This window comes from Strix uralensis, chromosome 3 (genome assembly GCF_047716275.1).
Source record: "Strix uralensis isolate ZFMK-TIS-50842 chromosome 3, bStrUra1, whole genome shotgun sequence".
Classification (NCBI taxonomy): Eukaryota; Metazoa; Chordata; class Aves; order Strigiformes; family Strigidae; genus Strix; species Strix uralensis.
This window is the reverse complement of record NC_133974.1, coordinates 34,884,823-34,901,809: the sequence shown is the minus strand read 5'-3', so window position 1 is coordinate 34,901,809 and position 16,987 is coordinate 34,884,823. Positions and strand designations below refer to the sequence as shown.

At 38.9% G+C, this 16,987-nt stretch overlaps 1 protein-coding gene across 1 annotated transcript in view; it reads right to left on the bottom strand.

Moving 5' to 3' along the window:
• The window catches only part of KCNQ5 (potassium voltage-gated channel subfamily Q member 5), a 295,700-nt gene that overhangs the window by 58,806 nt on the left and 219,907 nt on the right, over positions 1–16,987 (bottom strand). The window lies entirely within an intron of this gene.

The window sequence follows — 16,987 nt, the reverse complement described above, 5'->3', positions numbered from 1 at the left end:
AAAGAATCCAACAGCAGCATAGCTCTCTTTTCCCTTTTTTTAAGTATTGGTCCAAGGGAGTCATCTACTTGTGTATACCTTTCCAGATGGAGGGTAGGGATGGGGAGAGGCAAAGGGAGGAGAAGCTGAGGAAACAGGGGAGCAGAAAACACTTTGGCACATGTTTAAAAAACAGTTGGACGGAAAAGAGCCTTCCCAGGCTGCTGGTGTTTTTTTCACACCATACCTTCCCATCTTCTTCACCTCTTCACAATATGCACCCCCCAACCACCCCCCTCCCTCCTCAGGCTGGGAATAGGGAAGGAAAGAGTGTGTCCATTGCCTAAGGCAGCCCTCCCTGGCTGTGTTTCCCTCAGAAGCAGGGAAGGTAGGCAGACACATTATTTCAGTGTAGTTTAACTTGCCAGGAACAGGTGTAAGATAAATCAAAATAAACCCTGTTTGGAATGAAATCAGATTCCAAAGAAAAGTTTGCAACAGTTGAAAGTCACTTCTGAATATGTTAAACTTGCTTGGTTTTCTTATCTAAGCATACCTTGGAAAAATGAAAAGTTAAGTACTTTATAATTCTCTCCCTGCCACATTTTTATCCTATATACCTCAGGTGCCATTTGCCCTCTTTTTAGCAAGAGAGCGAAATATTCTTCTGAACTTCTTTTCATATTACACTTGAATTTAGCTAAAATCTCCATGGTATTTCTGTATTTTAAGAAGGTTTTTAGCAAACTTCTATCAGTATTTTCCTCTTTATCTTTTAGTGGCAAAACTGGGAAATCAGGAAGAATTAAATAATAGCGACATTTCAATTAATTTAATGGGGACTGAAATTTCACTCTGTATCTTGCTGTAAAGCACCAGGAAAGTTTGGGATGTGAGAGTCAGTAATGGGCAGTATGATTCCAAACTTCTCTGTAATGACTTATTAGAAGACAAAAATTTCTGATGTACATCTACTTCTTTGATTTCTTCCAATCAAATATCTTGTATACAATCTTTCAAAGTGTTTGTCTCTTCAGCTATGATGCTGATTTTATTCACTCTTTAGAAATATCTCTCATATTTTTATCCTAGCAGATATCGTCCTCCCGTGTTAACTCCAGTCTGAGATTTCAGATCTTCTCAGCAGCTTTTGAAATGTTCACTTCTGAACACTTCATTTAAAATTAAATTTCAAACAATGAATTCCTCTACTTCAGACATTTCTCCTAGTACCTCTCAAGAAACCCCTGAGATTAAATGAAAGTTTTGTTAATAGTAACTTATCAAAGGCTTTTTCAGTTGACAGCCACCATGTTAACAATGGGGAGGCCCTGTGAAAAATAAGAAAAGATGAACCCAGAACTCATGTGTGTAATAGATTACACTTGTATATTGTCCAATCTCACTAAAACAGCGACATATAAGAAGGTAACTGAATCCCAGTAATGCAACAACCTGAAACTTGAATAGCTCATGAGAGATGCACCAGTCTGCGATCCCTACTTCACAACGGAAGGCCAATGTTGGGCTGCCTTAACCTGCTCAAGCTTGGTCAGAAACTCTGGATCACTTGGTTCACCCATGGAGGTGTGATTATCATTTCTAAGCTATAAACACTTCTAACGGCAACTCTGTGACTGGGAGATTAGTAATGATAAAAAAAGAGGCATCACAAATCATCATAATGGATTGTTTTACTTCTAACAACTTTTTCAATGTAACTTTCCTACTATGAACTTTTTGAATGTTGTGAGATTTTATAGTATTTAAAGGTATCATGCTAATGGACCCAATGATATAGGTAAAAGAGTGAACACAGAAGCATTACTTGGATATTGCAAAATGTCCCAAATCCTTGAGGTACCACCAGGACAATCTCTAAAATTACAGAAAGAATGTCAGAATGATATTAGGAAATGTAATCAATAACAATCTCTCACCTGCTCAAAGCTTATGTACATGCTCAAACTAATACTCAAACCTACATTATCTTTCTCTCTTTCATATTCTTCGAAGTCTTAGTGTATAAGATTTCCTGTTGCCCGCATTTAATCCTGATGTGTTGGAACATCCTTTCCTTCTAAATAAAAATGATACTTTAGGCCAATACAGGTTAAATGAATCTTGTGATTTTTTTTTCTCTGATTTTATCTGAATAGAAAATGAACAATATTTATTCATTTCAGGGTCATCACTATATCATCAAAATAGTGTTTGCTATAAATTCACAGAAAATTCTCCAAGTTTACGCATTCTTGTTAAGAACACGCAGGAAACTGCAATGGCTGTCAATACTGTGTCTGCTCTGGCTACAGAAGAGTACACAGAGACAACAAGCGAGCACAAGAGTAGGACACATCTGCCCCCAAAACTGCAGGAATAAGCAGAAAATCTCAAGAGTGTGGTTTATCTAGCCTACTGCTGTATTAACTCACAAAGGAAATTAACTGGCAACCATATGACCAAATTTAGGCTACCCTTAGGCTGTCCTTCTGAGGTCTAATTTTGGGCTAGAGTTGTTATCTATGACCCAGAGAAAAGACATGGCTTGTAGTGGTCATTTCTTATGAATAGTTCTCAGGACAGTTCATTATCCTAAATTTCAAAGTTAGTATTGAAAAAAACCAGCACTCTGCTTCTGTGGTGTTATAGAGCCACTGAGCTCCATAATCGACTAAGAGCACCAAGGGTGCTTTGACATTGGCTCCATCTGCTTACCATGGCACAGGTTATGCATGCCTGTTGCAGCACAGTGAGCAATTATTCTCACTCACTGAGGATTTTAAATAAATTTTAATCCAGATTTACAACAACAACTACATAGAAATAATTAACAACTTTCTATTGGGAATCACTGGGAAGTGTGAGTGGTGGAAGAGAGGGAATGACCAGGATTTTAGTTTTTCTAATATCTCTTTGTATATCAGTCCTTCCAGAAGCTTTATCATGTTTATTGCTATTCTCAGAACTCACTTTAATTTGTCTACAATAATCTCCACAGCTAGCTGTCCGGAACCGGAGGGTATCATCTAATCAATGCAAAAAAGTACTTTGCATTTCAATTGGACACTACAGCCCAAAGTTAACACAACACACATTCTGGAGCACTGTATCTGAGTGTGTCACACTACAGAAACATGACAACAAAAATATATTCAATGGGCTCTATCTTAAACCGATATAAATTGGCAATTTAAAGCAGTTTAAAGTATAGCCTGATGATCAACACGTGATTTAGGCCATACATCAGTACGTAAAAATCAGGTTGCTTTTTTTCAGATTCGTAAAAGAAAAGATCTGTTTATACAAACTTATCTATAGGAACAGCAGCCTTTTTGCACAGCCTGGTAACATATTTGGCATTGGTGTATTTTATGCTCCTGTGGGCTAGCTAAAAAGGAAAAAAAAGAAAAGAAAAAGACATTCATGGAGTTTAAGGCTTCTGAATACCCTAATAGAGGGGTATTCAGAGAGGGAAATAATTGTATCATTATTCCTTGAGCACTTGTTGAGAAAAGTCATAGAATGGAAAAGGTCATTTCATCATAACTGGCTGCAAAAATGCTTTTAGCTTCAAACAAGGGATTAAACACTTCCCTCTACCAGTTCAAGAGGGCAAAGAATAAAAATCATGATTAGAGTATGCTGCAACAGTTAATTTGAAAAGAGGCAAATTGTAATGTTTTTACCAGGTGGCAGTTCCTTTGCTCTGTGAATAGTCCCCTTGCTATGAAATCAGTGGGATATTTCACATAGTTATGGCAGAAAAATTTGGTCTAATATGGGCTGAACTTCCAGTGACCTCGCATAAGTATTTACCCCAGAAACCAAGAATTTTCAATACTTTTATCTTTAAAATATCCAGAATCTTAACTCAATTTTTTTTAAAGGATTAAACATCTCTGAACAGAGAGATGATCAGTATTACCATATTTAGAAAGATGATGGATGTTATAATATTTTGTAAATTATCCCATTGGAAGAAGCAGAACTATTTCTTGATAAAATACAATTCAGTATGTGCAATATTGTCAAATCTTGAAAACTGGATTTTTAGAGACCACTCTGGAGACATACGGTCTTTTGAGGTCACCTGAATTCACTCTCTGAAATATAATATGCTCAAGCATTATTCTCCGCCTATAAAAAAAACCCCAACAGTTTAATGTCATCCATTGAATTATATCACCTGAAGATCTCTAGCGTAATTTGCGAGAGGCAGGAAGCTAAATTCGGCACCTCCCACAAAAAGCTGAGCAGATTTACAGCAATAAGGCCTCAATTATACAGAGAAAAAAAGCTTAAACACCACCATCAACAACAAAAAACCCTAAGCAATATGAGATAATCTGAGTTTTGCATATACTAAAAATATATACTATAAATATGTGCTCAGCATCTTGAGTCCTGGCAAAATTTTCTTTCAGCTATGTCTGAATATAGCTTTTCTTTCTGGTCAGGGATTGCATCTCTCTGCTCAGATGCCAGACAGGTTATGATTAATCGTCACCTACTAGTAAAAGTAATTGGCAGGATATCTTCAGGAAATTCTTGGGATTGATGACGCTGTTTGATTTTTGCAGATGTTGTTGTCACTCCAGCCAAAAGGTCTTTGTGTTTTCAAATATATAACACCCTCTGGATGGAAACCATCTTAATTGTCATTACAGGCAAAACAAGCTGGTGATTTCGCTTCCTTTTGTAATCTTTTTTCAAGATGCAAAACAACTTGGTATTTTTAGAAGTCGGAAAGTGAAATAGTTTTGTGTATCAAGATAATTCACAGAGATAAACACAGAGGAGTGTGAAAATTGACTTTTATTGCTGCTGAAAAATAGAAAGATAGGGATGTATGGCAGTGGCACATGAAGTTATAAAAAATGTGTAATACTATCTAGGCACTGAAGTGGAAAATCCAGAGGTTACTACTTCTATGCTATTGACTTTTTTTTCTTCTAACAATACAAAAAGGCTACATTAGTCACTGACTCCAGGTCTAAGGAGTCCACTAAATCTGATCTGTGCATAGAAACTTGGATTTTTCTTACTCATCAGCTGAGCAACACTCCAGTGAAGAGATCAAAAGAGATGAACCATCTTGAACCCTTCTCTCTGTCTATAGTTTTCATTTGCAATGTATTGAAATCATCTGAGTAAGCAAAATATTTTACTGTGAAATGAGTGTGACCTCCTTGGAAATACAGACATCTTCTTTCTAGGATACATGTTAATTTTGTATAGCCAAAGTGGGTCTATTTAGAAAAGCAGCTCACCAACATGTAAAGCTATCTTTTCTGGCATAGAGAAAATGTTAGGAATTAAAATTAAGATAAATTACATTAAAATTTAAAACATGCATATAAAATAATATATAGCATTATTTACATGATATATAAAACCTATATAATATATAATAATGAAATAATATAGAATATAAAATACATATGTATTTATATTATAAAAGCACTACTGTGTGGTGCTTAGTTGCCAGCTGGTGTTAAACCACAACACAATATAATATAAAATAGGTTACGTTTCATGTATTTTCAGTGCCATGGAAAATAAACTCTGCATTAAACTGCAAGCATGCTTTAGGAGATCAGTTCAAGGGTTTTATAACTGCAAACACTGCGAGGATTAGCTGCAGCACTGTGTCCTGTCGCTGAAACTCCAGATTTGATGAGAGCCCCCCGAGTCCAGCGCTGGGGACAAGGTCTCTTCTGCAAAGCAGCTGTATGCAAAGGGGGATGTACCCCATGGCACGTCACTGGAGACCCTGTCCATGCTAGAGCAGACTACATTGAGCCTCAGCTCAGGCTCAAGCTGTGTGGGACCTCACCCTGGCACCTGGAGGTACCCCTGCACCCCAGTGTGGGTCTCACTCCAGCATGTACCTGAGCTGGGGTGAGAGTGTCTGCTTGGCTGAGGTTGGCAGTAAGAGGTGAAATGCGATATGGTGGCAGATCAGCCTCCTCCTCTGTGGCACATCAAACAGGATGAATAAGTATGCAAATCCCTGCCACTGACCCTCAGCACACACACACATACACACACAGACGCACACACACACAGACACACAGAGACACACACAGACACACACACACAGACACACAGAGACACACACAGACACAGACACAGACACACACACACACACACACAGAGACACACACTGCAAAGCAAAGTGGTCCAGGGGACCATAAACCAAACCTGTCACCTAAAACTGAATTCACGCACCCTTCTGCTAAACATTTGTTTTTAAGCTGGTCTCATGCTTATTTAGCATATTTCTTCAGCCTATCCTAATGAAAAATGATTAGTTTAAGATTTCTTGCCTCAACCACAGAAAGGAGCTGTATAGCCTTTCTGTGTCAAGGAGAACTATCCAGTTTCCTCTATCCGTGAAGACTCCAAGAAGCACCAGTAACTCCCTTTCTTCACAGGCACTTAGGATGCTTTCACTACACCTTAAGTAAAGCTCTTTACCATATAATGCAGTTGTATGTTGCCCCCAAACGAAATTAAACAAAACTGGGAACAAGTCAAAGACACCTGTTGGTAAACCTAATCAAATACAACAAATTTGGACTCAGTAGGTTAAACAATTTTTGAAACAGAAAACCAAGAAATATTTTCAAAAAGTCAATACTGGGTATTTTTTAGATGTTGAAAACTACATATTCCCTTAGGAAATTCCAGAAGGAGGAAGATGGGTCAGATTTTTATTTTGTCATTTTTTAATCAAGGTTTATAATGAGATCCTAATTCCATCCCCAAGAATGGAACAACTGATGTTACTCATTACTATGCCAATGTACTAAAAGTACAGGTACACTGTTTCTGTGTAAAATTAGCACACTTGCAGGCCATGATGACAAATATATCAAAATAACGTCATTTTACCTTTTGTTGTAGATAGCAAAATATTTCTATGTGGGCTGAGAATCACAATAGCTCAACAAATACTGAATTTTAAATTGTAGTTATGGTTACCATTTTTTATTCAGTCTGGATAACAATAACAACATTAATGGGAACATTTCACCTGTCCTTGTACTGTTAGCAATTAAAGTTCATGGCCCTGTAGAGTACACACTCTATGTGGACTAAGTCCTCAGCAAACATCTTTATATTATTAACAGCTGGCTCAATAAATCTTAAAAATCTAAGGGCCTCCTGCAAGCTAAGATTAAGTTCAATTGCAAGCCTTTCATGGATTTATACTTTATTAGCCTCTTCCAATAATTGATCTTTAACATTATGAATATGTACCTGCCAGAAGGAATAAAGCACTATTTATTCAGTAGGAGTTTTATTTGGCTTTAAGAAAGGCTGACAGAAATACATTTAAAACTGTATCTTTGACCCAGTGTTCACCAACCCAGTTTGTGTCCAACCAAAGAAACAAACCACGAGTAACACACACAGATCCTTCCCATAAATCTTTATTTATTCTGCCCAGTAACTGTTTTGTGCCTTACAAGCCCTGGGAAAAGAAGGTGTGTTAGTCACTTTACTATGTCTGAGGCTTTTTCCTGGATGATAGTAGACCTTAGTGAAAAAGGCTATTGTTATGAAGAGAAAAAACCCTGCAGATTTCTGGAGGGAAAGGCAGCAGGAGGGATAGTCACACACACACACTTGATGAATAAAGAGGCTCATTAGTTCGGACTGCAAGAAAACCACAAAGTTATCAGCAAGAAAAAAAGCAAAATAACTACAGGCATGGCAAGACTTGTGTATGGAGAAAGAGCTGAATAATTTAGGAGCGGTTAGTCAGAAGACAAATATGAGATGGCAGATAGAGGTATGCAAACTAGCAGAAGATAAGAAGATCTATTGGATGCCTCCTATTTACCCTTTCTTATAAAAGTGAGATCAAAAGACAATTTAAATCTGATAAAAAGAAATACAACATGCATTTAACTTGTAAAATTCATTGCCACGGGATATAAAGGGATAACCAGGGAAAATGAAAGACAAGATTGGATGTTTCTCCCTGAATTGCTGAAATTAGATTTTTCAGGGGATCCAAATTCCTGTATGAGTCAGTCACTAATTACCCAATGTCTGAATAAAAATATTGTGTGATTAGCTATTTGGGCTATAGGTATTAACACCTTTTTTAGAGGTATCTGGCACTAGTCAGCGTGTAGAAAGTCACCAAACAAGGCTCCTACGTGATCCAGCCCGGCAGGGGAAGCAGTGCTATCTCTGTGCTGGGTCTTTGTAACCACCCAGGTAGGAGTCTATAGGCAGGAGCCTGTACTTTGATGACCTTTTCAATCATACTCTAAAATCTCAGGGAGGGGCAGACAGGCAGGGGGTCTGGAAGTGTCCATCTAACACATTCCCAGGTTCATAAAGTGAAGGTGATGCAGCGGTATGAGAGTGGAAAGGCCAAAAAAACGTGGGAGCATAAAAATCCTGGATGTGAGGGTGAAAGTGGACAGGCAAAAACTGAAAAGTAAAGATGCTGAAAAGAGCAGGGGAGAGAAAAGCATGTCTCTGAGGAAGAGAAAATGTCTGTTTGTAGGTGGAGAGGGAAGAGACAGTATTAATAATCTGCTCTCAAATTCACAGGGTGGGGGGAAACAGGAGGTATCCAGTATCTAGCTGAGTTATCTAGTGCAGGTGTTGAAGGCAGGAACAGGGGTCCCTCAGTGTTGTCTGAAAGAGATGAATTCCTACCTTAAGTTTTCTGAGCCATCCTCTGGAGGCATCTACCTCTCCCCGCTGCCTAAAACCAGAACTTGCATTCCTAACCTACGCAACTATTTTGAATGTCTGCACAGTCAGTGTGAGTGCCTCCTGGGATTCCTCTGTTTCTGTAAATACAGAGTTTACTCAGATGATACAGAACCAGAGATCTCCAGCCGCTCTTTACCCTCAGCTGCTATCCCACCTGCAGTTTGTGGGTGGATAGCCAAAGAAGGACTACTGTGTCAGCAAGAAGCTTTTTATGTTTTGGAGAATACTAGTGTGGGGCACCTTGCAGCCACCCTTGAGACTTTCTCGTGTGGGAGATGTGAAGAAAGAAATAGTAGTTCTTTTCAGTGCTTGTCCCAGAGGGAAAAAAACCATCATCTGGTAGCACTCTCACAAACCCAACAAGAGGCAATCCCAAAATGAGATCTTAAATACAGTAGATGATGCCATTCTGTGTGACAACATCTACACTTTGCCTCATGACATTTTCAACTGAAATGAAGCAGTCCCTAGGGTGAGGGTCTCACGAGCAGGCTGGGCTGACAAAGGGGAGCCCCGGGGCTGAAGGGGCCCTGCCTTTGCCTTGGCTGCTCCCAAGGTGGTTGCATACATGCGTTGGGGCACCTGGGCCCGGTGGCACAAGGGTGGCAGCACATGGCTGGAGCTGCCTCTTTCTGTGGCAGGGACAGCTTAGACCAGACTCAAATAAGCATTTACACCATTTTGGAGCTTACATAGGTTGATGCAAAATCGATCTGGTGGACACCTTCCTCAGAGCTGTTATTGACAGTGATATCATCTATCAGCGGAAAGGTCAGATCCTCACTTTTGAGAGTTACCAGTACAAGCTTAAAGGTAAAAAAAAGTAATTTTTCTTCAAGAGGAGACTACAGATGATGGAAGCCTGGTGCTTAGAGTGCTAAGTGTGGGAAAGGAAGGGAGGAAATTAAAATTTGCAGAACATGCCCAATTTGCCACCTGGAAATATGCAAATATTTCTACTTAGCCATATTGAATGTCAGATATAAACACTGTAACTCTGTTACACAGTGTAATAATGTTGTTACATTGTCAAATCCTTCCTAATTGCTGTATTTAACACAGCAGCTGTAAAAAGAAGGAATTAAAAAAACCTGTACTTTCTTGTACACAAGTCTTTTTTTAATGTAACAGTTGGAGTGTAACCACTTGAGGCATGATCATAAAAATAGAGATTTCCCGCAATTCCCACTGGACTACTCGCCCATCAGCCACTTCAGCAGTGCTGGTGGCAACATGCAGTTCTCTGAATGGACGCAAAAGAATGGAAACGTCTGTGGAAACTGAATTTTTTCAAGCTTTGTGATCACTAATACGATAGTTGCAAGGCTGGATGAAGACACCTGGCAATCTATTTGACTATACTGAATGTAACAGTGGGCAAAGCTTGTGTTTTAAACTCAGCATTGCCAGTTAACAAATTAAAGCTGAGCAGATAGCAAAAAACTGCATTTGAAGAAACAAACACTATCTCTAAAGCAACTCAAAATGCCTATTTCTAAATGATGATACAGCCAAGCAAAATGAAGCCGCTGTTTTTAACTGACTGCACCTATGACCCTTTTTCTGGAGACCTCACTCACACACAGATGACCTGAACAGAAATAAACCAGTCTTCAGCAAAGAAAGCAATAAAGTCACAACATTCAACAGGCATAAGAGTAATAATTATAAACTAAAAACACCAAAGAGATGGAAAGACATACTGCAGATATAAGACAGCATCATGTTGCCTGCTATTGTATGCTGCAGGGTGAACATAAAAGGAACAAAGTGATCTGTGGACAAGGATCAGTAAAAGTGTAATTATTACAGAAAAACATGAATGAGGTAGTTGCCAACAATACAATACCTAGGGTGATCAGGTAGATCAGGTAGATCACCCTAGAGACTGGACATTAGGAAACATTTCTTTACCAAGAGGGTGGTCAAACACTGGAACAGGCTTCCTAGAGAGGTGGTTGATGCCCGAAGCATGTCAATGTTTAAGAAGCATTTGGACAATGCCCTTAACAACATGCTTTAACTTTTGGTGAGCTCTGAAGTGGTTGGGCAGTTCGACTAGATGATCGTTGTAGGTCCTTTCCAACTGAAATTCTATTCTATTCTATTCTATTCTATTCTATTCTATTCTATTCTATTCTATTCTATTCTATTCTATTCTATTCTATTCTATTCTATTCTATTCTATTCTATTCTATTCTATATAATTTATCACTACGTTTCCCCTAGTTGCATAGCACTTTCAAACCATTCTAGAAAGATTCCTGCAGTATATGCCAAGCCAATAACTCCACTTAGACCTCTTCAAATTCTTCATTTAGGCTGACAGGGGTGAGGCTGGAACACCATGAGAGAAAGCATGATTTGACTGACTAACACCTGCAAGAGTAGTTAATCATGGCTCAAATAGTCAGACTGCCAGTTGTCTAATGTACCACACCAAGGCATTAACATTGAAATTTATGTTAACATGCACCCCTAAGTAAGTACAGGCATGTTAGTAAAATAGAATACACATCGAAAGTGACTTTTGAAATAAAACAGTACTACAAGATAGGGATATCACAGTCCCATGAGAGGCTGCACATATGCCAAGGATTATGTCCAATAGAAAACAGCTAGTCTAATAGGATGCTATTTTGGACCAATATGGAAATGTTCCTAAACAATTCAGATTTCTGCCTGGAGAGCATAATTTGCTGTTGCAAATGCAAAATTTGCACAGCCAATGAAGCAGAAATTGCTCTCACAGAGGAGCTACAGGAAAGAGCTGACAATGATCTGAGATGGGAGGTACAAGGAATGTCGCACACCGAAGCAGCTGATCTGCAGCACAACATCTGGAAAGAAGCCAAGAAAGCTGAGCATTTCCTTGCATAACAGTTAGGGTCTGACATGTTATTCACTTCATTAAAAATATCATGTTTTTAGATGGTAGGAATGATAAATTTTGAAAAACAAATCAACTATTTTACTGCTTTTGAGACTCCATATGCTGAGGTAGGCAGATAAGTGAATTTGGCACAAGCCTGTCTGTGGATACGATGGGGATTCAGTGTAGTAAGGTAGGATATGAACATCTCCAATTGAATAAAGACAGGTAGAAAGGTATTTCTATAAGAATCTTCATATACTGGGCATTTTCAGTAGCAATAAGTTTAAAGCCAGTCCCTAAAAAATGTGAGCAAAACTGAACATATAAATTCTAAAACTAGAAAATGTTGACTGCTTCTTGGACTGTCAGTTCCTTACCTCCTTCTTACTGTACATTTCCAGGTCACTGAAACCTTGTGGCTCATAAGCAGCACTGGAAGTTCTATAATATACATTTATAATATATAATATTTTAGAATACATAGTATTTAATAATAGTAAGTTATTATTATTATTGTAATTATACTACAGTATATTGTCTGAGATTAGAATATGAGAACATCAGTAATTTGAAAGACTTCATAAATCATTTACAGAACCTGGGTGAGTATGGACAGAGAACCTCCTTATTTCTCAATTATTTGACTGTGGCATTTGACTTTAGGACACTTTCTAACAAAAGTGAACTGAATTAGGAATCGCTAAACATTTTAGTGCAGGTACTGAGTTATATCAGTCCCCCAGCATGGAATTTGCTCCTGTTGGAACTTGGTCTTGTTGAGATTTATAATGAGATGTGATGTGAGATGTGTCTCCTTGGTCAAGGATATACTTAATTACAGACCATTGCTGGGTTATTTAGAGTTCAAATTATACTGGAAAGGGGCTGTTTATATTGTTTATCATGAGCAGCAGATTTACTATCTGTCTGTATTTAGCCTATATAATGTGTCTAAATACCAAGGTGACAGACACACAGCATATCATTACATAAATATATTGAATTAATTAAAATTAAAGGTTCAGCAGATCTTGTAACACACTAGATACAGATTTGTTTATAAAGGTTTCACAAAAGTGCCATATGATCGTTCATTACCACTCTAATTAATGAAAAATAGATCCAGTAATATGCAACAGCCGCTGCTATCACTTAATGCTCTGAAAAGAGGTTTGCCAGCCATGAAGTTCAAGAGCCTGATTACAGATAATGGACTTAAGCTTCCTGTTGGGAATTTGTTCATTCTGCAGCCTCAACAGAATTTGAACTTGTGACATTTCCATCATGCTGTAGCTTGACTAGAGGTAAAATAGAAGCAGCTGTGGGGAAACTGCTAATGGACTAACTGAAATACATGAAATCTTTCACTGGGCTGGACCACCAGGAAGTCTAGTTGCACTGAAGAAATGTTATATTACTAGAAGTGGGCTCAAATTCAAGTTGAAAAAATTCTGAAATCAGAGTTTCAAACCCCAATTTAAATCTATTAGTCGCATAAAGTTCAGGCACTAAAATTCACTGCTTCCAGCATTCAAAGGGAAGTGTGCTCATGTGCTCTTGCCTTTGCTGGGCTTCCTCGCATCCTAAAGTCTCCTACAGAGTCAGTGGAGAGAAAGAAGTTCCTCTGAAAGCCTAGCAGACTTCAGACACGCAGGTGAGACTGGCAGGATCTTACTCTTCTGACCCACAGCTTGTTATTTATTATTCCTCATTATTTTTATCATGTGCCACTGCATGGGAGCCACCCTCACAGACTGAGATTTCATTGTGATGGTAAAACCTCTCATATGCACAGGACAGTGACCAGAAGTTTAATTTTGCCAGGTCATATGCAACCATCTAGGAGGCCCATTGCCAGAGAAAGGACAATGTATTCTCCATTTATTTCAGTGTCCCTGAATAGCTTGACAGGGAGGGGATGCCATACTTTCTTCCTCATTAGCAGACATGTCCTCTTTTATTTTGAGGATCTTCACAGAGCGCAGCTTCTCCTAAGGCACAGGCAGAACACAGCGTTCTTCCTGAGCATTGGTGTCCCTGGCCCCCAGAAGCAGCAGTTAGGATCCATGCGGTGCCTGGATCGCTATTCTTCTGCACAGTATAACACAGCAACATTGCTTGCAGTGTTAACAGCCAAGCTTCAAACTGATATGCCTGGGAAGTTTAGGATTTGCAGAAGTACATCTTTAAGTACATTAAGTACATGGGAGGGTATGTTGGTATGCCCTTTACATTACACACACAAGCTCATATACAAGCAGAGAAAATGAGGGATGGCAGGTAACTCCTGGCATGGAACAAAATACAAAACTACACTATTCTCATTTTTACAGAACTAAACAAGGGTACAAAACTGTCAACTAATTTTATAGATATCATTACTAACCTGGTAGCATACAGCGATGCTTGATGAACTAATTTGTCAGGGTAGTGACATCGTAGACACACTAATGTAAGCACAGAGCTTTCGCCCTGAATAAATTTTTTCTGGTTATTAGGTTATTAGGGAAAAAATAAAGGCTGTCTGAATGTGATGCTTCAGGCAATCCTCAGATTTATTATTACTAGCTCTTAGGCCATTCCCCTATGTGATTTGTGTTTGATCACAAAAATAAACAGAGAACAGATTTGCTAGAGATATATAGTAATTTTAATTAATAATAAACAGTCTAAGTCTTCAAAAATATTATTTTTCCACTGTAACAATAAGCAGAAAGAATAACTGAATGGACGACTAAGTAAATAATTAAACAAATGCATGAAAAATAATAGGCCAAAACTGACCATGTGCTTTTAAGGAGACTATAGCACTGAGTTCACTGAGTTTCCCCTGAAGCCATCCTTTCTCCAGGCTGAAGAAGCGCAGGTCCCTCAGCCTATTCTCACAGGGCAACTTCTCCAGCACTGATCATCTTGGTGGCCTTCACTGAACTTACTCCAGTTTATTGACATCTTTCATGTATGGTGTTGGAAGAGGAAAATGAGGTACAGTATTTTAGATGTGGTCTAATGAGTGCCAAGGAAAGGGATATAATCATGTGTGTTCATCTACTGATGGTGCTCTAGCTAATACAGCCTATTGGCCTTTCCTGCTAGGGCACACTTTGCCATGACTGCAAAGCCTAAGTGTCAGGCAAATAGTACTTTATGTAACAAGAGATGCAAGATGATTTGCTAAAGGTTATTCCTCAAAAGATCAAATCTGAAGAGATACTGAGCATCAGAAACTCCCTTCAGGAATGCTGAAGTCTAGAAATGGACAAAAATCAGTCAGGAGAAGAGAGACACAGAATAATTAATGGCGAGAAACTCAAGCTACTGGTTTAGTTCCCAGAAGCTACACTAGTAGCTGCAGAACTGCAGAACAAAGTTCCCTTTTCATCCAGTGAACCAGCATAGCAAGAACTAGCATAGGAAGACATCCATAAGCAAAAGACAGTTGGCTACAAATTAATTCTGCTAGCAAATGATGGAGTTGCAAGGGGGACAAAATTAAAGATACTTTTAAGGCTAGAGATTGTCTACATGAACACAGGTGCAACAAGAAGAGCAGGTGAACTCCAGAGAAAGGAGGAAAAAACACAATCAAGTGAAGTAAATCCCAACACTCACCAAGGCTCCTGTCAGGAGACCCGCCTGAACTATTTCACAAACAGTAGGAGGGTAGCTATGAGCTGTTTAAAGGAAAGGGGGAAAATCTACATCAGTCACCCCATAATAACATGCAGCGTTTTGGACAAGGAAGAACTCTTCCATTCACTTTTGCTGGGAATTAACACATCAGAATGAAGTTGATCACTGGCAGAAAACTTGCCAGTTGAATGGAGACAGGAAAGGGAGGAGAAACGAAAGGTGAATTGAACAAACTGCTAGTGTTTCCATACAATGGCATTCGGAAGAGCAGCAAACCACTCGGAGATGTCAAATGCTTCTAGTAAGTTCAAATTCTTTAAAGGTCTGTATGTTTCTAGTAAGTTCTAAATGGCTGAAGTAGGTTAATTTTGCTAAATTAATAGTCTGGTGCTTTCTTATGATTGTGTGCTGACAAAACCTCACTACTAAGTTTCAGGTGCACCACAAAATCTTGGAATAATGGTAAGTCTGGTTAAGGAGGGCAGCTGTGTTTGTTGATGCCAGGGAGAGTGAATGTCTGAATTTCTAGCTTTCCCTTGACAGGTGGCTGGTAAAGGCTGGGAAGATTTTTGAGTTTTCTTTTCACTTTCAGCTAGGCACGGGAACTCTGGGGCAAGCATGTGACCTGGCACCAGGTGGGGTTGGGTAAGGTACCTAGCCACCTCCTCTGCTGCCTGAACAAAACAAGTGCAAATCCTGATACTTTCTCCTCTCCCACAGTGTCATAAAATAGAGTAGATGGGGTGATTCTTTCCAAGGGGGAGACAGTCTGTGATGCCTTTCCACCTACTCATGCACTTCTTGCTAAATACCCTTTTTTCATTGCACAAATTCCTCAGTGGCAGAAGGTGTGGATTTACCGGGGAATGAAGCAGAAGGCAAAAGCTTGCTTTACACATTAGCCCAAACCAGTGCACCGATCTGCTATGCCACAGGACACTGCATAACTCTTTAATTTAAGATACAGGCAGATGAAATTAAAGGCTGGAGAGAAAAGGAAAGTTGAGAGAGAAGTTGGGATGTTGATATCCTGAAGCATTTGCTCCAAACCATTAGAAAAATAAGAAATTATCATATTAATTGGGTTAGCCATTCTTGATTTCTACCTTTACTGGGAAACTGTTTTCCTGCAGATTTTTTTTCAAAATAGGGTTTTGACTGGTTGTGGGCCTATTCACCATTCTCACAGAAAATTTCTAGAGCAAAGAAGGGGAGGAATTGTCTCTTGAAACAGTTGTAAAAGAAGTATGCTATATCCTATGACAGAGTCACTGGCAGAGCAGATACCTGGACCGTCATGCAGAGATCAGCAATGTAGGAAGCAGCAATGTTGTCAGAAGATGTTTATAGGTTGGTTTTCAAACTTATTGCAGTATACACATCTGATCACAGAAGTTAAGTAAGGAGAACACAATGTATGCACATATGTGCATGGTATCTATGCACATACAAGATGTGTAATATGTCCATTAAATGCATACAGCTCCTGTGATTTTCAGTGAGACCAGCACCCCATGCCCCATTCTTCCAGTATACATGCCAGTTGTATGACATGCATAGGAAAATGTCTTTTGGAGAACATAAGAAACACAGACTGACTGGTATTTAGGGACTTCATGATTTTATGTCTAGAGAAGCTTGGGCAGATGACAGTTGGCAGACAGCTATTCTGAATTTACACCCAGTTACTGTAAACTACTGTACTGATTCCAGTAGTTTTCATTTGGAAGGAAAACAGAAGGGGGTTGTTTA